This window comes from Salmo salar, unplaced genomic scaffold (assembly GCF_905237065.1).
Source record: "Salmo salar unplaced genomic scaffold, Ssal_v3.1, whole genome shotgun sequence".
Lineage (NCBI taxonomy): Eukaryota > Metazoa > Chordata > Actinopteri > Salmoniformes > Salmonidae > Salmo > Salmo salar.
In genome coordinates, this window is record NW_025548235.1 from 124,070 (window position 1) to 149,419 (window position 25,350).

Sequence of the window (25,350 nt, forward strand, 5' to 3'; positions counted from 1 at the left end):
GTTTCTAACCTTCTATCTGTATTATCCTAGTGGGCACGTGATCATCACACCATGTGACCGTCTCCGTTGAGAGAAAAGGTATTGATTATATTATATTCCTCGCTCCTCTCCCCTCCTCTCCTCTCCTCCCTCCCTCCCCTCCTCCCCTCCCCTCCCCTCTCCTCCTCTCCTCTCCTCTCCCCTCCTCTCCTCTCCTCTCCTCCCTCCTCTCCCCTCCCCTCCTTTCTTCTCCTCTCCTCTCCCCTCCCCTCTCCTCCTCTCCTCTCCTCTCCCCTCCTTTCCTCTCCCCTCCCCTCCTTTCCTCTCCCCTCCTCTCCTCCCCTCTCCCCTCCTCTTCCCTCATCTCCTCTCCTCCCCTCCTCTCCCCTCCACATCCGCGACATTTTGTCTCGTTCCTAAAGCAGTTTCCACTTTCCAGGGATGCCGCAGTTGTCACGAAGAGGAGGCTGTTATTGTAACGGTTGTAACCCCCGAACCGAACCGAACGGACATTGATGATTCAGATGAAGAACCGGGGGAGATCCTTCCCGAAGCACAAAATACCCGTTAGATCATTAACGGAATAAATAAGGAGTTAAAAGGATACGGAATGTAAAAAATGCGACCGTTATTGCCGTGAGACAGGTACGTGATTGCTGATTATTGTAACAGTTACCCGGGTAGATCTGGCAGAACAGTTGGAGGACAACGTTTTACCTTCTTCGCCATCATGATTATTTCAGACCAAGCTGATAATAATTAGGCCGTTGTTCAATTAGGGATATTCAGAATGGTTTTTTTTTAATCATTTTTGCCTAAACGTTTGTCTTTGTTTACATTGAATGTGTCCATCACAACAACAAAAAAGTATTTTATTTTTATTTCACCTTTATTTAACCAGGTAGGCTAGTTGAGAACAAGTCCTTTATTTAACCAGGTAGGCTAGTTGAGAACAAGTTCTCATTTACAATTGCGACCTGGCCAAGATAAAGCAAAGCAGTGCGACAACATACAACAACACAGAGTTACACATGGAGTAAACAAGCGTACAGTCAATAATACAGTAGAGAAAGTATATATACAATGTGTGTAAATGAGGTGAGATAAGGGAGGTAAAGGCAATAAATAGGCCATGGTGGTAAAGTAAATACAATATAGCAAATAAACACTGGAGTGATAGATGTGCAGAAGATGAATGTATAAGTAATGAGATGTATTGAGTCAGTGTGCGGTCCGTCTGAGCCAGGACCGTCTGAGCCAGGACCGTGTGAGATGTATTGAGTCAGTGTTCGGTCCGTCTGAGCCAGGACCGTCTGAGCCAGGACCGTGTGAGCCAGGACCGTGTGAGCCAGGACCAGGACCGTGTGAGATGTATTGAGCCAGTGTTCGGTCCGTCTGAGCCAGGACCGTGTGAGATGTATTGAGCCAGTGTTCGGTCCGTCTGAACCAGGACCGTTTGAGCCAGGACCGTCTGAGCCAGGACCGTGTGAGATGTATTGAGTCAGTGTTCGGTCCGTCTGAGCCAGGACCGTGTGAGCCAGGACCGTCTGAGCCAGGACCGTCTGAGCCAGGACCGTGTGAGATGTATTGAGCCAGTGTTCGGTCCGTCTGAGCCAGGACCGTCTGAGCCAGGACCGTCTGAACCAGGACCGTCTGAACCAGGACCGTCTGAGCCAGGACCGTGTGAGATGTATTGAGTCAGTGTTCGGTCCGTCTGAGCCAGGACCGTGTGAGCCAGGACCGTGTGAGCCAGGACCAGGACCATGTGAGATGTATTGAGCCAGTGTTCGGTCCGTCTGAGCCAGGACCGTGTGAGATGTATTGAGCCAGTGTTCGGTCCGTCTGAGCCAGGACCGTGTGAGATGTATTGAGCCAGTGTTCGGTCCGTCTGAACCAGGACCGTTTGAGCCAGGACCATCTGAGCCAGGACCGTCTGAGCCAGGACCGTGTGAGATGTATTGAGCCAGTGTTCGGTCCGTCTGAACCAGGACCGTTTGAGCCAGGACCGTTTGAGCCAGGACCGTCTGAACCAGGACCGTTTGAGCCAGGACCGTCTGAGCCAGGACCGTCTGAGCCAGGACCGTGTGAGATGTAATATCATAGATGTTATTCCAATTCAACGATCATCAATAATAACAAAAATCTGTGAAATAGATGAGCTGTAGCTTTAGTCTCCAGTCGCACAACATTCCCACAACATTCCCACAACATTCCCACAACATTCGCACAACATTCCCACAACGTTCGCACTACATTCCCACAACGTTCGCACTACATTCCCACAACATTCCCACAACATTCGCACAACATTCCCACAACATTCCCACAACGTTACGCACTACATTCCCACAACGTTCGCACTACATTCCCACAACATTCCCACAACATTCGCACAACATTCCCACAACGTTCCCACAACATTCCCACAACATTCCCACAACATTCCCACAACATTCGCACAACATTCGCACAACATTCCCACAACATTCGCACAACATTCCCACAACGTTCGCACTACATTCGCACAACATTCCCACAACGTTCCCACAACGTTCGCACTACAGCGCACACAGGTGTCTTGTCTGGTTGTTTCTAAAGCTGCATCTTCTCTTTGTCCTGTAATTGTCCTGTAATTGTCCTGTGAGTCTATGGTTTTTGCCAGGCTGTATGTTGATAAGCTATTATTTCTGAAAGCTGAATCTCATGAGACCTGTTATCCTGCCAGGGAACAGCAGAACTCACGTAGGCCAGATGAACAATACATTTCAATCCACCTGCTGCTAATGGTGCTGTTGGTGGCATGAGGTAGATCAGTCCGTCTACCTGCTGTTAATGGTGCTGTTAATGGTGGCATGAGGTAGATCAGTCCATCTACCTGCTGTTAATGGTGCTGTTAATGGTGGCATGAGGTAGATCGGTCCATCTACCTGCTGTTAATGGTGCTGTTGGTGGCATGAGGTAGATCAGTCCGTCTACCTGCTTTTAATGGTGCTGTTTGTGGCATGAGGTAGATCAGTCCATCTACCTGCTTTTAATGGTGCTGTTTGTGGCATGAGGTAGATCAGTCCATCTACCTGCTGCTAATGGTGGCATGAGGTAGATCAGACCCTCTACCTGCTATTAATGGTGGCATGAGGTAGATCAGTCCATCTACCTGCTGTTAATGGTGCTGTTAATGGTGGCATGAGGTAGATCAGTCCATCTACCTGCTGTTAATGGTGCTGTTGGTGGCATGAGGTAGATCAGACCATCTACCTGCTATTAATGGTGGCATGAGGTAGATCAGTCCATCTACCTGCTGTTAATGGTGGCATTAGGTAGATCAGTCCATTTACCTGCTGTTAATGGTGGCATGAGGTAGATCAGACCATCTACCTGCTGTTAATGGTGCTGTTAATGGTGGCATGAGGTAGATCAGTCCATCTACCTGCTGTTAATGGTGCTGTTGGTGGCATGAGGTAGATCAGTCCATCTACCTGCTGTTAATGGTGCTGTTGGTGGCATGAGGTAGATCAGTCCATCTACCTGCTGCTAATGGTGGCATGAGGTAGATCAGTCCATCTACCTGCTGTTAATGGTGGCATGAGGTAGATCAGTCCATCTACCTGCTGCTAATGGTGGCATGAGGTAGATCAGTCCATCTACCTGCTATTAATGGTGGCATGAGGTAGATCAGTCCATCTACCTGCTATTAATGGTGGCATGAGGTAGATCAGTCCATCTACCTGCTGTTAATGGTGGCATGAGGTAGATCAGTCCATCTACCTGCTGCTAATGGTGGCATGAGGTAGATCAGTCCATCTACCTGCTGCTAATGGTGGCATGAGGTAGATCAGTCCATCTACCTGCTGTTAATGGTGGCATGAGGTAGATCAGTCCATCTACCTGCTGCTAATGGTGGCATGAGGTAGATCAGTCCATCTACCTGCTGTTAATGGTGGCATGAGGTAGATCAGTCCATCTACCTGCTGTTAATGGTGGCATGAGGTAGATCAGTCCATCTAATAATCCTACTCTGTCTCTGATAGGCTTATCAAAATAAGTAGGTGTGACGTGAGCTCATCTCACCGCTTCAGGAGAATTATGTAAAGCCAGATCGAGGGTGACGAGTCTCTGATATGTCCCTCGTAAGGGTGGCGCATCTTGTTGTTTTAGTAATATTCATGTCATCTCTAACCTACAAAGAGAGGCTTTTCCCCTAGCTGTGTTCTCGCTCCATTTCCTGTCATGACACCAGAGAGAGGCTTTTCTCCATAGCTGTGTTCTCGCTCCATTTCCTGTCATGACACCGAGAGAGAGGCTTTTCTCCATAGCTGTGTTCTCGCTCCATTTCCTGTCATGACACCGAGAGAGGCTTTTCCCCCTAGCTGTGTTCTCGCTCCATTTCCTGTCATGACACTGAGAGAGAGGCTTTTCTCCATAGCTGTGTTCTCGCTCCATTTCCTGTCATGACACTGGAGAGAGACTTTTCTCCATAGCTGTGTTCTCGCTCCATTTCCTGTCATGACACTGAGAGAGAGACTTTTCTCCATAGCTGTGTTCTCGCTCCATTTCCTGTCATGACACTGAGAGAGAGGCTTTTCTCCATGGTGTTGTGGTGTTGTGGTGTTGACACTGGTGTGTTGTGGTGTTGTGGTGTTGACACTGGGCTGTCACGGTGTTGTGGTGTTGTGGTGTCGTGTTGTCATGGTGTTGTGGTGTTGTGGTGTTGTGGTGTTGACACTGGTGTGTTGTGGTGTTGTGGTGTTGACACTGGTCTGTCACGGTGGTGTTGTGGTGTTGTGGTGTTGACACTGGGCTGTCATGGTGTTGTGGTGTTGTGGTGTTGACACTGGTGTGTTGTGGTGTTGTGGTGTTGTGGTGTTGTCATGGTGTTGTGGTGTCGTGGTGTTGTGGTATCGTGTTGTCATGGTGTTGTGGTGTCGTGGTGGTGTTGTGGCGTTGTGGTGTTGTGGTATCGTGTTGTCATGGTGTTGTGGTGTTGTGGTGTTGTGGCGTTGTGGTGTTGTGGTATCGTGTTGTCATGGTGTTGTGGTGTTGTGGTGTTGTGGCGTTGTGGCGTTGTGGTATCATGGTGTTGTGGTGTTGTGGTGTCGTGGTGGTGTGGTGTTGTGGTGGTGTTGTGGTATCGTGTTGTCATGGTGTTGTGGTGTCGTGGTGTTGTGGTGTTGTGGTGTTGTGGTATCGTGTTGTCATGGTGTTGTGGTGTTGTGGTGTCATGGTGTTGTGGTGTTGTGGTGTTGTGGTATCGTGTTGTCATGGTGTTGTGGTGTCGTGGTGTTGTGGTGTTGGTATGGTATCGTGTTGTCATGGTGTCGTGGTGTCGTGGTGTTGTGGTGTTGGTATGGTATCGTGTTGTCATGGTGTTGTGGTATCGTGTTGTCATGGTGTTGTGGTGTCGTGGTGTTGTGGTGTTGTGGTATCGTGTTGTCATGGTGTTGTGGTGTCGTGGTGGTGTGGTGTTGTGGTGGTGTGGTGTTGTGGTATCGTGTTGTCATGGTGTTGTGGTGTCGTGGTTGTGTGGTGTTGTGGTGTTGTGGTATCGTGTTGTTGTGGTGTTGTGGTGTCGTGGTGTTGTGGTGTTGGTACGGTGTCGTGTTGTCGCGGTGTTCCTCTCTCTCCAGCCCAGAAACACTGTAAACTGTATATCTTTCAGCAGCAGCAGCAGCTGGCTGGTTGAGGTTCAGGCTTCTCTCCCATCAGGCTGTGCTGTATGGATGTCAGGGCTGAATCAGGCGATGGTTGCCAAGGGAATAGAGGGTATGGAGGTAGAGAGAGGAGAGCCACTAGAGTAAACATGAGATGTGAGATAAGCTGCTACTGCTGCTGTCCCCTCGGCTGGGTATAACCTACCTCAACCTGTCCCCTGGGCCTGGGTATAACCTACCTCAACCTGTCCCCTGGGTCTGGGCTGGGTATAACCTACCTCAACCTGTCCCCTCGGCTGGATATAACCTACCTCAACCTGTCCCCTGGGTCTGGGCTGGGTATAACCTACCTCAACCTGTCCCCTCGGCTGGATATAACCTACCTCAACCTGTCCCCTGGGTCTGGGCTGGATATAACCTACCTCAACCTGTCCCCTGGGTCTGGGCTGGATATAACCTACCTCAACCTGTCCCCTGGGCTGGGTATAACCTACCTCAACCTGTCCCCTGGGTCTGGGCTGGGTATCACCTACCTCAACCTGTCCCTTGTGCTGGGTATAACCTACCTCAACCTGTCCCCTGGGCTGGATATAACTTACCTCAACCTGTCCCCTGGGCCTGGGTATAACCTACCTCAACCTGTCCCCTGGGTCTGGCTATAACCTACCTCAACCTGTCCCCTGGGTCTGGGCTGGCTATAACCTACCTCAACCTGTCCCCTGGGTCTGGGCTGGATATAACCTACCTCAACCTGTCCCCTGGGCTGGGTATAACCTACCTCAACCTGTCCCCTGGGTCTGGGCTGGGTATAACCTACCTCAACCTGTCCCCTCGGCTGGATATAACCTACCTCAACCTGTCCCCTGGGTCTGGGCTGGATATAACCTACCTCAACCTGTCCCCTGGGTCTGGGCTGGATATAACCTACCTCAACCTGTCCCCTGGGCTGGGTATAACCTACCTCAACCTGTCCCCTGGGTCTGGGCTGGGTATAACCTACCTCAACCTGTCCCCTCGGCTGGATAGAACCTACCTCAACCTGTCCCCTGGGTCTGGGCTGGATATAACCTACCTCAACCTGTCCCCTGGGTCTGGGCTGGATATAACCTACCTCAACCTGTCCCCTGGGCTGGGTATAACCTACCTCAACCTGTCAACCGGGTCTGGGCTGGGTATCACCTACCTCAACCTGTCCCTTGTGCTGGGTATAACGTACCTCAACCTGTCCCCTGGGCTGGATATAACTTACCTCAACCTGTCCCCTGGGCCTGGGTATAACCTACCTCAACCTGTCCCCTGGGTCTGGCTATAACCTACCTCAACCTGTCCCCTGGGTCTGGGCTGGCTATAACCTACCTCAACCTGTCCCCTGGGTCTGGGCTGGATATAACCTACCTCAACCTGTCCCCTGGGCTGGGTATAACCTACCTCAACCTGTCCCCTGGGTCTGGGCTGGATATAACCTACCTCAACCTGTCCCCTGGGTCTGGGTATAACCTACCTCAACCTGTCCCCTGTGTCTGGGCTGGGTATAACCTACCTCAACCCGACCCCTGGGTCTGGGCTGGACATAACCTACCTCAACATGTCCCCTGGGTCTGGGTATAACCTACCTCAACCTGTCCCCTGGGTCTGGACTGGATATAACCTACCTCAACCTGTCCCCTGGGCCTGGGTATAACCTACCTCAACCTGTCCCCTGGGTCTGGGCTGGATATAACCTACCTCAACCTGTCCCCTGGGTCTGGGCTGGATATAACCTACCTCAACCTGTCCCCTGGGTCTGGGCTGGATATAACCTACCTCAACCTGTCCCCTGGGTCTGGATATAACCTACCTCAACCTGTCCCCTGGGTCTGGGTATAACCTACCTCAACCTGTCCCCTGTCCCCTGGGCTGGATATAACCTACCTCAACCTGTCCCCTGGGTCTGGATATAACCTACCTCAACCTGTCCCCTGGGTCTGGGTAAAACCTACCTCAACCTGTCCCCTGGGCTGGATATAACCTACCTCAACCTGTCCCCTGGGTCTGGGCTAGATATAACCTACCCCAACCTGTCCCCTGGGTCTGGATATAACCTACCTCAACCTGTCCCCTGGGCTGGATATAACCTACCTCAACCTGTCCCCTGGGTCTGGATATAACCTACCTCAACCTGTCCCCTGGGTCTGGGTAAAACCTACCTCAACCTGTCCCCTGGGCTGGATATAACCTACCTCAACCTGTCCCCTGGGTCTGGGCTAGATATAACCTACCTCAACCTGTCCCCTGGGCTGGATATAACCTACCTCAACCTGTCCCCTGGGTCTGGGTATAACCTACCTCAACCTGTCCCCTGGGTCTGGGCTGGATATAACCTACCTCAACCTGTCCCCTGGGTCTGGATATAACCTACCTCAACCTGTCCCCTGGGTCTGGGCTGGATATAACCTACCTCAACCTGTCCCCTGGGTCTGGATATAACCTACCTCAACCTGTCCCCTGGGTCTGGGCTGGATATAACCTACCTCGACCTTTCACAACCACATCCTGTCCCCATGTATGGACTATACCTCAGAGTACCTCAGCCTCCAACCATAATCCCCCTCTCCTAGAGTACCTCAGCCTCCACCCATAATCCCCTCTCCTAGAGTACCTCAGCCTCCACCCATAATCCCCCTCTCCTAGAGTACCTCAGCCTCCACCCATAATCCCCCTCTCCTAGAGTTCCTCAGCCTCCACCCATAATCCCCTCCCCTAGAGTACCTCAGCCTCCACCCATAATCCCCTCTCCTAGAGTTCCTCAGCCTCCACCCATAATCCCCCTCTCCTAGAGTACCTCAGCCTCCACCCATAATCCCCCTCTCCTAGAGTACCTCAGCCTCCACCCATAATCCCCTCTCCTAGAGTACCTCAGCCTCCACCCATAATCCCCTCTCCTAGAGTACCTCAGCCTCCACACATAATCCCCTCTCCTAGAGTACCCCAGACTCCACCCATAATCCCCCCTCTCCTAGAGTACCTCAGCCTCCACCCATAATCCTCTCTCCTAGAGTACCTCAGCCTCCACCCATAATCCCCTCCGCTAGAGTACCTCAGCCTCCACCCATAATCCCCTCTCCTAGAGTACCTCAGCCTCCACACATAATCCCCTCTCCTAGAGTACCCCAGCCTCCACCCATAATCCCCCTCTCCTAGAGTACCTCAGCCTCCACCCATAATCCCCCTCTCCTAGAGTACCTCAGCCTCCACCCATAATCCCCCTCTCCTAGAGTACCTCAGCCTCCACCCATAATCCCCCTCTCCTAGAGTACCTCAGCCTCCACCCATAATCCCCCTCTCCTAGAGTACCTCAGCCTCCACCCATAATCCCCTCCGCTAGAGTACCTCAGCCTCCACACATAATCCCCTCTCCTAGAGTACCCCAGCCTCCACCCATAATCCCCCTCCCCTAGAGTACCTCAGCCTCCACCCATAATCCCCCTCTCCTAGAGTACCTCAGCCTCCACCCATAATCCCCCTCTCCTAGAGTACCTCAGCAGAACCTTAATGATTATCCCCAGAGAGACTCAGGACCCCACAGACTCCTGCTTATTGGCTCTGTGTGCCCTGCTGTCCCCTGGTGTGGTTGCGCTCAGCTTTGTCCCTCGGAGCGACTAATGAATAGGTTTGTCTCTTCAGCCGTTACTGATCCTCAGGGCAGGTTGATGTTCTACTGAGACTATATAAACCCTTAACAGGAAGTAGTGGATATTCTACTGAGACTATATAAACCATTAACAGGAAGGAGTTGATGTTCTACTGAGACTATATAAACCCTTAACAGGAAGTAGTGGTTGTTGATATTCTACTGAGACTATATAAACCCTTAACAGGAAGTAGTGGTTGTTGATATTCTACTGAGACTATATAAACCCTTAACAGGAAGTAGTTGATGTTCTACTGAGACTATATAAACCATTAACAGGAAGTAGTTGATGTTCTATTGAGACTATATAAACCATTAACAGGAAGTAGTTGATATTCTATTGAGACTATATAAACCATTAACAGGAAGTAGTTGATGTTCTACTGAGACTATATAAACCATTAACAGGAAGTAGTGGATATTCTACTGAGACTATATAAACCATTAACAGGAAGTAGTTGATGTTCTACTGAGACTATATAAACCCTTAACAGGAAGTAGTTGATGTTCTACTGAGACTATATAAACCCTTAACAGGAAGTAGTTGATGTTATACTGAGACTATATAAACCATTAACAGGAAGTAGTGGATATTCTACTGAGACTATATAAACCCTTAACAGGAAGTAGTTGATGTTCTACTGAGACTATATAAACCATTAACAGGAAGTAGTTGATGTTCTACTGAGACTATATAAACCCTTAACAGGAAGTAGTTGATGTTCTACTGAGACTATATAAACCCTTAACAGGAAGTAGTGGATATTGTACTGAGACTATATAAACCCTTAACAGGAAGTAGTTGATATTCTACTGAGACTATATAAACCATTAACAGGAAGTTGTTGATATTCTACTGAGACTATATAAACAATTAACAGGAAGTAGTTGATGTTCTACTGAGACTATATAAACCATTAACAGGAAGTAGTTGATGTTCTACTGAGACTATATAAACCATTAACAGGAAGTAGTTGATGTTCTACTGAGACTATATAAACCATTAACAGGAAGTAGTTGATATTCTACTGAGACTATATAAACCATTAACAGGAAGTAGTTGATGTTCTACTGAGACTATATAAACCATTAACAGGAAGTAGTTGATGTTCTACCGAGACTATATAAACCATTAACAGGAAGTAGTTGATATTCTACCGAGACTATATAAACCATTAACAGGAAGTAGTTGATGTTCTACTGAGACTATATAAACCCTTAACAGGAAGTAGTTGATATTCTATTGAGACTATATAAACCATTAACAGGAAGTAGTTGATATTCTACTGAGACTATATAAACCATAAACAGGAAGTAGTTGATGTTCTATTGAGACTATATAAACCATTAACAGGAAGTAGTTGATATTCTATTGAGACTATATAAACCCTTAACAGGAAGTAGTTGATATTCTACTGAGACTATATAAACCCTTAACAGGAAGTAGTTGATATTCTACTGAGACTATATAAACCATTAGCAGGAAGTAGTTGATATTCTACTGAGACTATATACACCATTAACAGGAAGTAGTGGTTGTTCTACTGAGACTATATAAACCATTAACAGGAAGTAGTTTATGTTCTACTGAGACTATATAAACCATTAACAGGAAGTAGTTGATATTCTACTGAGACTATATAAACCATTAACAGGAAGTAGTTGATATTCTATTGAGACTATATAAACCCTTAACAGGAAGTAGTTGATGTTCTACTGAGACTATATAAACCATTAACAGGAAGTAGTTGATATTCTACTGAGACTATATAAACCATTAACAGGAAGTAGTTGATGTTCTATTGAGACTATATAAACCATTAACAGGAAGTAGTTGATGTTCTACTGAGACTATATAAACCCTTAACAGGAAGTAGTTGATGTTCTACTGAGACTATATAAACCATTAACAGGAAGTAGTTGATGTTCTATTGAGACTATATAAACCATTAACAGGAAGTAGTTGATGTTCTATTGAGACTATATAAACCCTTAACAGGAAGTAGTTGATGTTCTACTGAGACTATATAAACCATTAACAGGAAGTAGTTGATATTCTATTGATACTATATAAACCCTTAACAGGAAGTAGTTGATATTCTACTGAGACTATATAAACCCTTAACAGGAAGTAGTTGATATTCTACTGAGACTATATAAACCATTAAACAGGAAGTATTTGATATTCTACTGAGACTATATAAACCATTAACAGGTGTAACGTTCGTTGCCGGGTGACGAGGAAGCGGACCAAAACGCAGCTGGGAGCGAACACATGTTTATTCAACACACTGGAATTAAACATGTACACAAAAATCAAGAAAAATGCAGATACGTTACGTGCTCAAACAAAGAGACAACACCCCACCAACAGCAACTTAAATGTGATCCCAATCAGAGACAATTAGCGACAGCTGTCTCTGATTGGGAATCAACAGAACCCAACATAGAAATAACCCACCTAGAGCCTACACAAGGCTAAAACGTAAACCAAACACAAACCAATGAAAAATACCTAACATGACACACCCTGACCCAATATACCCGAGTTCACCTGGTCAGGGCGTGACAGAACCCCCCCCCCCAACGGTGCGTACTCCCGGTGCACCAAACTTAAGTCTATTAGGGGGGGGGACCCGGGTGGGCGCCTCACCCTCGGTGGAGGCTCTGGCCCCGGGCGTGTTCTCTCCCCCGCCTTCACCTTAGCCCTACCCCTCTGGCCCAGACTGGACCACTGTGGAGCGGCATGCTCAGGCTCCGGAGCGGAGCCGTCGACCGGAAAAGGATTGGGGACACGCACCACTAACCTGGTGCGGGGAGCAGGGACGGGCCGGACAGGACTGGGGACACGCACCACTGACTTGGTGCGGGGAGCAGGGACGGGCCGGACAGGACTGGGGACACGCACCACTAACCTGGTGCGGGGAGCAGGAACGGGCCCGACAGGACTGGGGACACGCACCACTAACCTGGTGCGGGGAGCAGGGACGGGCCGGACAGGACTGGGGACACGCACCACTGACTTGGTGCGGGGAGCAGGGACGGGCCGGACAGGACTGGGGACACGCACCACTGACTTGGTGCGGGGAGCAGGAACGGGCCGGACAGGACTGGGGACACGCACCACTAACCTGGTGCGGGGAGCAGGGACGGGCCGGACAGGACTGGGGACACGCACCACTGACATGGTGCGGGGAGCAGGGACGGGCCGGACAGGACTGGGGACACGCACCACTAACCTGGTGCGGGGAGCAGGGACGGGCCGGACAGGACTGTGAACACGTACTGGTGACCTGAAGCGTGGAGCCGGTTTAGCCACTCGTCCTGGCTGGATGCCCATCCTAGCACGGCATGTGCTGGGCATGTCCACCGGACGCACCGGGCTGTGCGGGCGCACTGGCGACACAGCGCGCAACTCCGCATACCATGGCTCCTCCTCCAGATCTTCCCTCTGCAGGTCCTCAATCAACTGCCTCATCATCTCCGTCTCTTCCTCCGCCGTCATCCCCCACGAGAGCAGTGGTCTGGGCTCTTCCTCCGCCGTCATCCCCCACGAGAGCAGTGGTCTGGGCTCTTCCTCCACCGTCATCCCCCACGAGAGCAGTGGTCTGGTCTCTTCCTCCGCCGTCATCCCCCACGAGAGCAGTGGTCTGGGCTCTTCCTCCGCCGTCATCCCCCACGAGAGCAGTGGTCTGGGCTCTTCCTCCGCCGTCATCCCCCACGAGAGCAGTGGTCTGGGCTCTTCCTCCACCGTCATCCCCCACGAGAGCAGTGGTCTGGTCTCTTCCTCCGCCGTCATCCCCCACGAGAGCAGTGGTCTGGTCTCTTCCTCCGCCGTCATCCCCCACGAGAGCAGTGGTCTGGGCTCTTCCTCCGCCGTCATCCCCCACGAGAGCAGTGGTCTGGGCTCTTCCTCTGCCCTTCCGGACCACCCCATTAGCCCCCCCCCCAAAAAAAAATTCTTGGGGGTGTTTTCCGGGCCTCCTCGACCGCCGCCTGCGACTCCTTCCACCGGCTGGCATCACCTCCTCGACCTGGGAATCCTTCCGCCAGGGTCCTTTCCCCGTCATGATCTCCTCCCAGGTCCAGAACTCCTTCCCCTCGCGAGCCCATCTCTCCTTTTTCCTCCCGCTGCTTGGTCCTGGTTAGGTGGGGTGTTCTGTATTGAGCCCTATGCTTTGCCAGACTGTTGGTCGTTCGTGAATTCTCGTGAGTTCTTTAGTTATTTTGGGTGTTCATTTTTGATAGTTAATAAAAGTCAAGATGAGCCTGCACATACCTGCTGCGTTTTGGTCCTCTTCTCTCCAGTACGACATTTTTAAGGATGAGTACGACTTATTATATGACAACAGGATGTAGTTGATGTTCTACTGAGACTATATAAACCATTAACAGGAAGTAGTTGAAGTTCTAGTGAGACTATATAAACCATTAACAGGAAGTAGTTGATATTCTACTGAGACTATATAAACCATTAACAGGAAGTAGTTGATGTTCTACTGAGACTATATAAACCCTTAACAGGAAGTAGTGGTTGTTCTACTGATGTATTATACAGAGGTAGAGATGTATTAGAATACAGACATCTCATCAACACAGCCCCTCTTTGTCAGGGAACAAAGAGAGAGACGTTAGAGCCCAAAGGACACTGAGTGGGTGACCTCGAGCCTCTCACCGTGAGATATAGAGTCTTCTGCTTGTTTGGCCACTGAGTGCCAGAGCCCCTCATAGGGCCCAGGGACCCAGAGAGCCAGAGCCCCTCATAGGGCCCAGGGACACAGAGAGCCAGAGCCCCTCATAGGGCCCAGGGACCCAGAGAGCCAGAGCCCCTCATAGGGCCCAGGGACCCAGAGAGCCAGAGCCCCTCATAGGGCCCAGGGACCCAGAGAGCCAGAGCCCCTCATAGGGCCCAGGGACACTGAGTGCCAGAGCCCCTCATAGGGCCCATGGACACAGAGAGCCAGAGCCCCTCATAGGGCCCAGGGACCCAGAGAGCCAGAGCCCCTCATAGGGCCCAGGGACCCAGAGAGCCAGAGCCCCTCATAGGGCCCAGGGACACAGAGAGCCAGAGCCCCTCATAGGGCCCAGGGACACAGAGAGCGAGAGCCCCTCTTAGGGCCCAGGGACACAGAGAGCCAGAGCCCCTCATAGGGCCCAGGGACACAGAGAGCCAGAGCCCCTCATAGGGCCCAGGGACACAGAGAGCCAGAGCCCCTCATAGGGCCCAGGGACACAGAGAGCCAGAGCCCCTCATAGGGCCCAGGGACACAGAGAACCAGAGCCCCTCATAGGGCCCAGGGACACAGAGAGCCAGAGCCCCTCATAGGGCCCAGGGACACAGAGAGCCAGAGCCCCTCATAGGGCCCAGGGACACAGAGAGCCAGAGCCCCTCATAGGGCCCAGGGACACAGAGAGCCAGAGCCCCTCATAGGGCCCAGGGACACAGAGAGCCAGAGCCCCTCATAGGGCCCAGGGACACAGAGAGCCAGAGCCCCTCATAGGGCCCAGGGCCACAGAGAGCCAGAGCCCCTCATAGGGCCCAGGGACAGCTGTCCTTCCAGAGGCCTTGTCTATAATGACTATGTTCCCCATCACCATTATGCAATATGGGGAGCTGGCCTTGCTGATTCAGTTTCCTCTGGGTACAAACACATGTTGATCTTTCCAAGGACACATATATACACACACACACACACAGACACACACACACACAGACACACACACACACACACACACACACACACACAGACACAGACACACACACACACACAGACACAGACACACACACACACACACACAGACACACACACACACACACACACACACACCTACACACAGACACACACACACACACAGACACAGACACACACACACACACACACACACATATATACACACACACACATATATACAGACAGACAGACAGACAGACAGACAGACAGACAGACAGACAGACAGACAGACAGACAGCATCTCACAGATGTGCTCAGATCAGTTCAGGACGGATCTCTCCTCAGGTTAGAATAGGACTGATCTCTCCTCAGGTTAGAATAGGACTGATCTCTCCTCAGGACTGATCTCTCCTCAGGACTGATCTCTCCTCAGGACTGATCTCTCCTCAGGTTAGAATAGGACTGATCTCTCCTCAGGACTGATCTCTCCTCAGGACTGATCTCTCCTCAGGTTAGAATATCATCTGTAAACCTGAGAAGATGAGTTACGGTGCCTTCAGAAAGTATTCAGACACAATAATGACCAAGTGAAAGATGTTTTTAGAAATATTTGCAAATGTATTGAAATCCACATAAGTATTCAACACCCCCTGAGTCAATACATGTTAGAATCCTCTTGGGCAGTGGTTACAGCAGTGAGGCTTTCTGGGTAATTCTCTAAGAGCTTTGCACACCTGGATTGTATAATATTTTTGCACATTATTCTTTTAAAAAAATTCTTCAAGCTCTGTCAAGTTGGTAGTTTGCTAGACGGCCATTTTGAAATCAACTAGATTTAAGTCAAAACTTAAAAACGTATTTACTTCGCCACCATGGCCTCTTTATTTATTGCCTTGACCTCCCTTATCTCACCTCATCTGCTCACATTGTATATAGACTTATTTTTCTACTGTATTATTGACTGTATGTTTGTTTTTATTCCATGTGTAACTCTGTGTTGTTGTATGTTGTCGAACTGCTTTGCTTTATCTTGGCCAGGTCGCAGTTGTAAATGAGAACTTGTTCTCAACTAGCCTAACCTGGTTAAATAAAGGACTTGTTCTCTACTAGCCTAACCTGGTTAAATAAAGGACTTGTTCTCAACTGGCCTACCTGGTTAAATAAAGGACTTGTTCTCAACTAGCCTAACCTGGTTAAATAAAGGACTTGTTCTCAACTAGCCTAACCTGGTTAAATAAAGGACTTGTTCTCAACTAGCCTACCTGGTTAAATAAAGGACTTGTTCTCAACTAGCCTACCTGGTTAAATAAAGGACTTGTTCTCAACTAGCCTAACCTGGTTAAATAAAGGACTTGTTCTCAACTAGCCTAACCTGGTTAAATAAAGGACTTGTTCTCAACTAGCCTACCTGGTTAAATAAAGGACTTGTTCTCAACTAGCCTACCTGGTTAAATAAAGGACTTGTTCTCAACTAGTCTAACTGGTTAAATAAAGGTGAAATAAATCAATTTAAAAAACCTGTAAACTCGGCCGCTCAGGAACATTCGCTGTCTCCTTGGTAAGTAACTCCAGTGTAGATGTGTTCTTGTGATCGTCGTCGTCGTGTCTGTAGGTGGCAGGGAAGTCAGGCGCAGGAGAAACCAACTTGGTATCACTGGAGTTGTTTAAGTTAGGGCTAGAGGGCAGTATTGACACGGCTGGATAAAAAACATACCCGATTTAATCTGGTTACCACTCCTACCCAGTAACTAGAATATGCATATACTTATTACATATGGATAGAGAACACCCTACATTTTCTAAAACTGTTTGAATGGTGTCTGTGAGTATAACAGAACTCAAATGGCAGGTCAAAACCTGAGAGATTCCTTTACAGGAAGTGGCCTGTCTGACCATTTCTTGAACTTCTTTTCCATCTCTATCATTTACTAAGGATCTCTGCTCTAACGTGACACTTCCCACGTCGTCCATAGGCGCTCAGAGCCCGGGAAAAAACTGAATGTCGTCATTCCAGCCCCAGGCTGAAACACATTATCGCCTTTCTCAAGTGGCCGATCAAGAGACACTGGGCTTATGCGCGTGACCCCGACCGCCCCCGCCTTTGGGATTTTTTCCTCTGTTTGCCGAAAAGGAGATTCCCTGTCGGAATATTATCGCTTTTCTACGAGAAAAGTGTCGTAAAAATTGATTTTAAACAGCGGTTGACATGCTTCGAAGTACGGTAATGGAATACTTAGAATTTTATTGTCACGAATTGCGCCAAGCGCGTGACACTTCTTTACTATTTCGGATAGTGTCTGGAACGCATCGAACAAAACGCCGCTATTCGGATATAACGATGGATTATTTTGGACCAAACCAACATTTGTTATTGAAGTAGCAGTCCTGGCTGTGTATTCTGACGAAGACAACAAAAGGTAATCAAACTTTTATAATAGTAAATATGATTATGGTGAGTGCTAAACTTGCCGGGTGTCTAAATAGCGAGCCCGTGATGCCTGGGCTATGTACTTAGAATATTGCAAAATGTGCTTTCACCAAAAAGCTATTTTAAAATCGGACATATCGAGTGCATAGAGGAGGTCTGTATCTATAATTCTTAAAATAATTGTTATGCTTTTTGTGAACGTTTATCGTGAGTAATTTAGTAAAATGTTAGCGAATTCCCCGGAAGTTTGCGGGGGTATGCTAGTTCTGAACGTCATATGCTAATGTAAAAAGCTGTTTTTTTATATAAATATGAACTTGATTGAACAAAACATGCATGTATTGTATAACATAATGTCCTAGGGTTGTCATCTGATGAAGATCATCAAAGGAGAGGTTAATAGGCGAAAGAAGGAAAACCAAACAAACACGTATACAAAAAAATAAAAAAAATAAATGATGAACGATCGAAAATACAGTCTTGTCAGGCTCAAAAACACGCAAAACAAGAAACAATCTCCCACCAACACTAAACCAAACACATACCCATATATAGGACTCCCAATCAGAGGCAACGAGAAAACATCCTGCCTCCAATTGAGAGTCCAAACCCCAATAAACCAGACATAGAAATACAAAAGACCAGAGACCACCTTGAAATACAAACATAGAACATTACCCAAAAACCCGGAAATAATAAATCAAACGCCCTACTAAATAAACCACCAACCCGAACCACATAAAACAAATACCCTTCTGCCACGTCCTGACCAAACTACAATAACAAATAACCCCTATTACTGGTCAGGACTTGACACTTTATTTTTTTTAACTTTTTTTTACCCATCTACCTATCAGTGCCCTTCTTTTCGAGGCCTTGGGAAACCTCCCTGGTCTTTGTGGTTGAATCTGTGTTTGAAATTCACGCCCTCGACTGAGGGACCTTACAGATAATTGTACGTGTGTGGAGGTACAGAGATGAGGTAGTCATTCATAAATCATGTTAAACACTATTATTGAACACAGAGTGAATCCATGCAACTTATTATCCGACTTGTTGAGCACATTTTTACTCCTGAACTTATTTAGGCTCCTTACCAATAACAAATGGGGTTTAGTACTTTTTGACTCGAGACATTTCAGCTTTTTCATTTTTAATTAACATTTTTAATTGACATTAGGGGGGGTATTGTGTGTAGGCAAAGTGATACAAATCTGGATTTAATCCATTTTTTGAATTCACACAACAAAATGTGGAAAAAGTCCCGAGGTGTGAATACTTTCGGAAGGCGCTGTAAGTCTCTTATTTCCACGAATGTCCTCTTCCGTACGGGTATATATCATATACAATGCAGATGGTATTATTTATTACCTACTGTTTTGTAAGTTTTCCCATGTCTCCTCCATCTCACAACATCTATTTTGTGTGTTTGTCTCCGCAGCTCTCCCATGGTGCCGTCTCTGCAGCTCTCCCGCGGTGCCGTCTCTGCAGCTCTCCTGAGGTGCTGTCTCTGCAGCTCTCCTGCGGTGCTGTCTCCGCAGCTCTCCTGCGGTGCTGTCTCTGCAGCTCTCCTGAGGTGCTGTCTCTGCAGCTCTCCCGTGGTGCCGTCTCTGCAGCTCTCCCGTGGTGCCGTCTCCGCAGCTCTCCCGTGGTGCCGTCTCTGCAGCTCTCCTGCGGTGCTGTCTCCGGTAGCGGCATGGTCTACTCCCAATCAACAGACAGCATCAAGCCCTCCCTCCTGTCTCTCCTCTCCCCCTCCTTTACCCTCCCCATGACCTTTAACCTCTCAGACAGGAGCAACACCAGCTCAGCCACACCCTCTCTCTGTAACCACGATGCCCTCTCTTCCTCTTCCTCCTCCTCCGGCCTCCAGAACACCACCCAGGTGTCGTATGAACTCACCCCAGCGGAGGTGGCTGTTCTGGGGCTTGTGTTCAGTCTCCTGTGGCTGATCTCCATCCTGGGTAATGTTCTAGTGTGTGTGGTGATCCACCGTAGCAGAAGAAGTCAATCCACTACTAACTATTTTGTGGTGTCCATGGCCTGCGCTGACCTGTTGTTGTCCCTGGGCTGCGCTCCCTTCGTACTCCTCCAGGTGACCTGCGGAAGCTGGCCTCTCAGCGCTGCCGCCTGTAAGGTTGTCCGTTACCTGCAGCACCTGTGTCCTGGTGTCCAGGTGTATGTTCTGCTGTCTATCTGTGTGGACCGTTTCTACACCATCGTGTACCCACTGAGCTTCAAGGTGTCCAGGGAGAAAGCGAAACGGATGATCTTGGCTTCCTGGTTGTTGGACGCCGCTTTCGTCTCTCCTTGCTTTTTCTTCTACGGCTCGGAGGAGGCGACGGACGGGGGGCGTGCACTGTGACTTCTTCCTGCCGGCGGGAAGCTGGGACGGCGTGGCGTACGGATCCGCCCACCTGCTCCTGGGTTTCTTGATCCCAGCCGTCCTCATCGTGTGGTTTTACCAGCGCGTCGTCCGTTACATCTGGAGGATCGGCGCAGACGGACACACGGTCCGGAGAACCATGAACATCGTCCCAAGGACTAAAGTGAAGACCATCAAGATGTTTCTCATGTTGAACGTTGTGTTCCTCCTCACCTGGACTCCCTTCTACGTTGTCCAGCTGTGGCACCCTAGTGAGGCCCCGGGCCCCAGCAGACAAGGGGCTCTGGTCTTCTGCTGCGTGATGTGGGTGGCGTTTAGCTCCGCCGCCTCCAAACCGTCGCTCTACTCCGTCTACAACGCTAACTTCAGACGCGGCACGAGGGAGACCTTCTGCACGTCCTCTATGAAGTGTTACCGTAGCAACGCCTACACCATCACCGCCAGCTCCCGCATGGCCAAGAACAACTACGTGGGCGTGGTCGACGTCCCCGCGGCGACCAAGACGACACTCGCCAAAGACTCAGTCTACGACACGTTTGACCGCGAGGCCAAGGAGAAGAAGCTGGCCTGGCCAATCAGTGCCAATCCTCCCAACACCTTCGTTTGATTGGAGGAGACAGGGTTTAACAACCAATCAGAGCCAATCCTCCCAATACCTTCGTCTGATTGGAGGGAGACAGGGTTTAACTACCAATCAGAGCCATCCCTCCCAATACCTTCGTCTGATTGGAGGGAGACAGGGTTTAACAACCAATCAGAGCCAATCCTCCCAATACCTTCGTCTGATTGGAGGGAGACAGGGTTTAACTATTGACGCTACATTTCTGAGGATGGCATGCGTTGTTGAAACAGGACAATATCTGGGTTGCTAAAACACTATATTCAGAGGGTACTTTTGAACGAGAGAGAGAGAGAGAGAGAGAGAGAGAGAGAGAGAGAGAGAGAGAGAGAGAGAGAGAGAGAGAGAGAGAGAGAGAGAGAGAGTTAGTTAGTTCACATTGTATTGAATCAGACACTGGATTCCACATATGTGGTTCTTAATCCCGTCTGTCTGTCTGTTAACATGTCTGTGGTTCTTAATCCCGTCTGTCTGTCTATTAGCATGTCTGTGGTTCTGAATCACGTCTGTCTGTCTGTTAACATGTCTGTGGTTCTGAATCCCGTCTGTCTGTCTGTTAACATGTCTGTGGTTCTGAATCCCCTGTCTGTCTGTTAGCATGTCTGTGGTTCTGAATCACGTCTGTCTGTCTGTTAACATGTCTGTGGTTCTGAATCCCGTCTGTCTGTCTGTTAACATGTCTGTGGTTCTGAATCCCCTGTCTGTCTGTTAGCATGTCTGTGGTTCTGAATCACATCTGTCTGTCTGTTAACATGTCTGTGGTTCTGAATCCCCTGTCTGTCTGTTAACATGTCTGTGGATCTGAATCCCCTGTCTGTCTGTGGATCTGAATCCCCTGTCTGTCTGTGGTTCTGAATCCCCTGTCTGTCTGTTAACATGTCTGTGGTTCTGAATCCCCTGTCTGTCTGTGGTTCTGAATCCCCTGTCTGTCTGTGGTTCTGAATCCCCTGTCTGTCTGTGGTTCTGAATCCCCTGTCTGTCTGTTAACATGTCTGTGGTTCTGAATCCCCTGTCTGTCTGTGGTTCTGAATCCCCTGTCTGTCTGTGGTTCTGAATCCCCTGTCTGTCTGTGGATCTGAATCCCCTGTCTGTCTGTTAACATGTCTGTGGTTCTGAATCCCCTGTCTGTCTGTGGTTCTGAATCCCCTGTCTGTCTGTGGTTCTGAATCCCCTGTCTGTCTGTGGTTCTGAATCCCCTGTCTGTCTGTGGTTCTGAATCCCCTGTCTGTCTGTTAACATGTCTGTGGTTCTGAATCCCCTGTCTGTCTGTGGTTCTGAATCCCCTGTCTGTCTGTGGTTCTGAATCCCCTGTCTGTCTGTGGTTCTGAATCCCCTGTCTGTCTGTGGTTCTGAATCCCCTGTCTGTCTGTTAACATGTCTGTGGTTCTGAATCCCCTGTCTGTCTGTGGTTCTGAATCCCCTGTCTGTCTGTTAACATGTCTGTGGTTCTGAATCCCCTGTCTGTCTGTGGTTCTGAATCCCCTGTCTGTCTGTGGTTCTGAATCCCCTGTCTGTCTGTGGTTCTGAATCCCCTGTCTGTCTGTGGTGGGATGTGACCATGGGACAGTTAAGAGTGTCTGTGTGGAAAAGGTTTTCTCAGGTAGAGCAGTCTGTTAACATGATCCTATATTATATACATGGTCCTCATACATCTATAACACTGTTATAACACCTGTTATAACACCTTGTAACGTCTCATACTTCTATAACACTGTTATAACACCTTGTAACATCTGTTATAACACATTGTAATGTCTCATACTTCTATAACACTGTCATAACACATTGTAACATCTGTTATAAAACATTGTAACATTCATACATCTATAACACTGTTATAACACATTGTAACATCTGTTATAACACATTGTAACATCTGTTATAACACATTGTAACATCTCATACATCTATAACACTGTTACAATGTGTTTTAACATCTCATACATCCATAACACTGTTATAAAACATGGTAACGTCTGTTATAACACATTGTAACATCTGTTATAACACCTTGTAACGTCTGTTATAACACACGTGATGCTCTTATTGCTGTTTTGCTGTGATCCCTGTGATTTTTCATGGAGGCTGAAGCCTTGAGGTGATTGGTCTGACAGACGGCCTTTAACTGGACAGTCTTTGGCCCCTCCCCCCACGCAGACAGACGCAGCAGGCTGAGGACCTGATTGGTTGGCGATGACGGAGTCTCATTGAAACGCTTTGCAGCATCACGGGCCTTGACTACTCTCTAGCTGCTGCTGCTATCACCTGTTACTGCCTGACTCTAACCGCTATCCTCTGACCCCTAACCCCTAACCTCTAACCCCTATTCCCTAACCTCTAACCCTTAACCCCTAACCTCTAACCCCTAACCCCTATTCCCTAACCTCTAACCCCTAACCTCTAACCCCTAACCCCTATTCCCTAACCTCTAACCCCTATCCTCTGACCCCTAACCCCTAACCCCTATTCCCATAACCTCTAACCCCTAACCTCTAACCCCTATTCCCTAACCCCTAACCCCTATTCCCCTAACCTCTAACCCCTAACCTCTAACCCCTAAACCCAGGCTCTAACCCCTAACCTCTAACCCCTAACCCTTAAACTCTAACCCCTAACCCCTAACCTCTATCCCCTATCCCCTAACCTCTAACCCCTGACCTCTAACCCCTAACCCCTATCCTCTAACCCCTAACCCCTATCCTCTAACCCCTGACCCCTAACCCCAGGCTCTAACCTGCCAGACACTCTGTTAGTCTCTGTTAGTGTGTGAAACTACTGTCTGTACTGTGATTTAAATACTCATTGCTTTCTACTGATGAATACCTAATGAATAAAGCATCAGATGTGAATACACAATGCAGCATCACACGTTACAATGTAAACCTGTTGTAAGATTTACCCACAGATTTACAGCGAAATGGGACTCACACAAAAAGGCCAAATGAATCAGAATGTTATTTGATGTATTTGAAGGATTGAAAAGGAATCTGTCTGAGAGAGAGGGATATACAGCTCAGTCTGTCCAGAGAGATATACAGCTCAGTCTGTCCAGAGAGAGATATACAGCTCAGTCTGTCTAGAGAGATATACAGCTCAGTCTGTCTAGAGAGATATACAGCTCAGTCTGTCCAGAGAGATATACAGCTCAGTCTGTCTAGAGAGAGATATACAGCTCAGTCTGTCCAGAGAGATATACAGCTCAGTCTGTCCAGAGAGAGATATACAGCTCAGTCTGTCCAGAGAGATATACAGCTCAGTCTGTCCAGAGAGAGATATACAGCTCAGTCTGTCCAGAGAGAGATATACAGCTCAGTCTGTCCAGAGAGATATACAGCTCAGTCTGTCCAGAGAGAGATATACAGCTCAGTCTGTCCAGAGAGAGATATACAGCTCAGTCTGTCCAGAGAGAGATATACAGCTCAGTCTGTCCAGAGAGATATACAGCTCAGTCTGTCTAGAGAGAGATATACAGCTCAGTCTGTCCAGAGAGATATACAGCTCAGTCTGTCTAGAGAGAGATATACAGCTCAGTCTGTCCAGAGAGAGATATACAGCTCAGTCTGTCCAGAGAGAGATATACAGCTCAGTCTGTCCAGAGAGATATACAGCTCAGTCTGTCCAGAGAGATATACAGCTCAGTCTGTCTAGAGAGAGATATACAGCTCAGTCTGTCCAGAGAGAGATATACAGCTCAGTCTGTCCAGAGAGAGAGATATACAGCTCAGTCTGTCCAGAGAGAGAGATATACAGCTCAGTCTGTCCAGAGAGAGAGATATACAGCTTAGTCTGTCCAGAGAGAGATACAGCTCAGTCTGTCCAGAGAGAGATATACAGCTCAGTCTGTCCAGAGAGAGATATACAGCTCAGTCTGTCCAGAGAGAGATATACAGCTCAGTCTGTCCAGAGAGAGATATACAGCTCAGTCTGTCCAGAGAGAGATACAGCTCAGTCTGTCCAGAGAGAGAGATATACAGCTCAGTCTGTCCAGAGAGAGATATACAGCTCAGTCTGTCCAGAGAGATATACAGCTCAGTCTGTCCAGAGAGATATACAGCTCAGTCTGTCCAGAGAGAGATATACAGCTCAGTCTGTCCAGAGAGAGATATACAGCTCAGTCTGTCCAGAGAGAGATACAGCTCAGTCTGTCCAGAGAGAGATATACAGCTCAGTCTGTCCAGAGAGAGATATACAGCTCAGTCTGTCCAGAGAGAGATATACAGCTCAGTCTGTCCAGAGAGATATACAGCTCAGTCTGTCTAGAGAGAGATATACAGCTCAGTCTGTCCAGAGAGATATACAGCTCAGTCTGTCTAGAAGGAGATATACAGCTCAGTCTGTCCAGAGAGAGATATACAGCTCAGTCTGTCCAGAGAGAGATATACAGCTCAGTCTGTCCAGAGAGATATACAGCTCAGTCTGTCCAGAGAGATATACAGCTCAGTCTGTCTAGAGAGAGATATACAGCTCAGTCTGTCCAGAGAGAGATATACAGCTCAGTCTGTCCAGAGAGAGAGATATACAGCTCAGTCTGTCCAGAGAGAGAGATATACAGCTCAGTCTGTCCAGAGAGAGAGATATACAGCTTAGTCTGTCCAGAGAGAGATACAGCTCAGTCTGTCCAGAGAGAGATATACAGCTCAGTCTGTCCAGAGAGAGAGATATACAGCTCAGTCTGTCCAGAGAGAGAGATATACAGCTCAGTCTGTCCAGAGAGAGATATACAGCTTAGTCTGTCCAGAGAGAGATACAGCTCAGTCTGTCCAGAGAGAGATATACAGCTCAGTCTGTCCAGAGAGAGATATACAGCTCAGTCTGTCCAGAGAGAGATATACAGCTCAGTCTGTCCAGAGAGAGATATACAGCTCAGTCTGTCCAGAGAGAGATACAGCTCAGTCTGTCCAGAGAGAGAGATATACAGCTCAGTCTGTCCAGAGAGAGATATACAGCT

At 48.5% G+C, this 25,350-nt stretch overlaps 1 pseudogene; it reads left to right on the plus strand.

Annotated features, from left to right (window-relative positions):
• Nucleotides 1-299: 299 nt before the first annotated feature.
• Nucleotides 300-20,390, plus strand: LOC123732794 (probable G-protein coupled receptor 19; annotated as a pseudogene).
• Nucleotides 20,391-25,350: the final 4,960 nt, after the last annotated feature.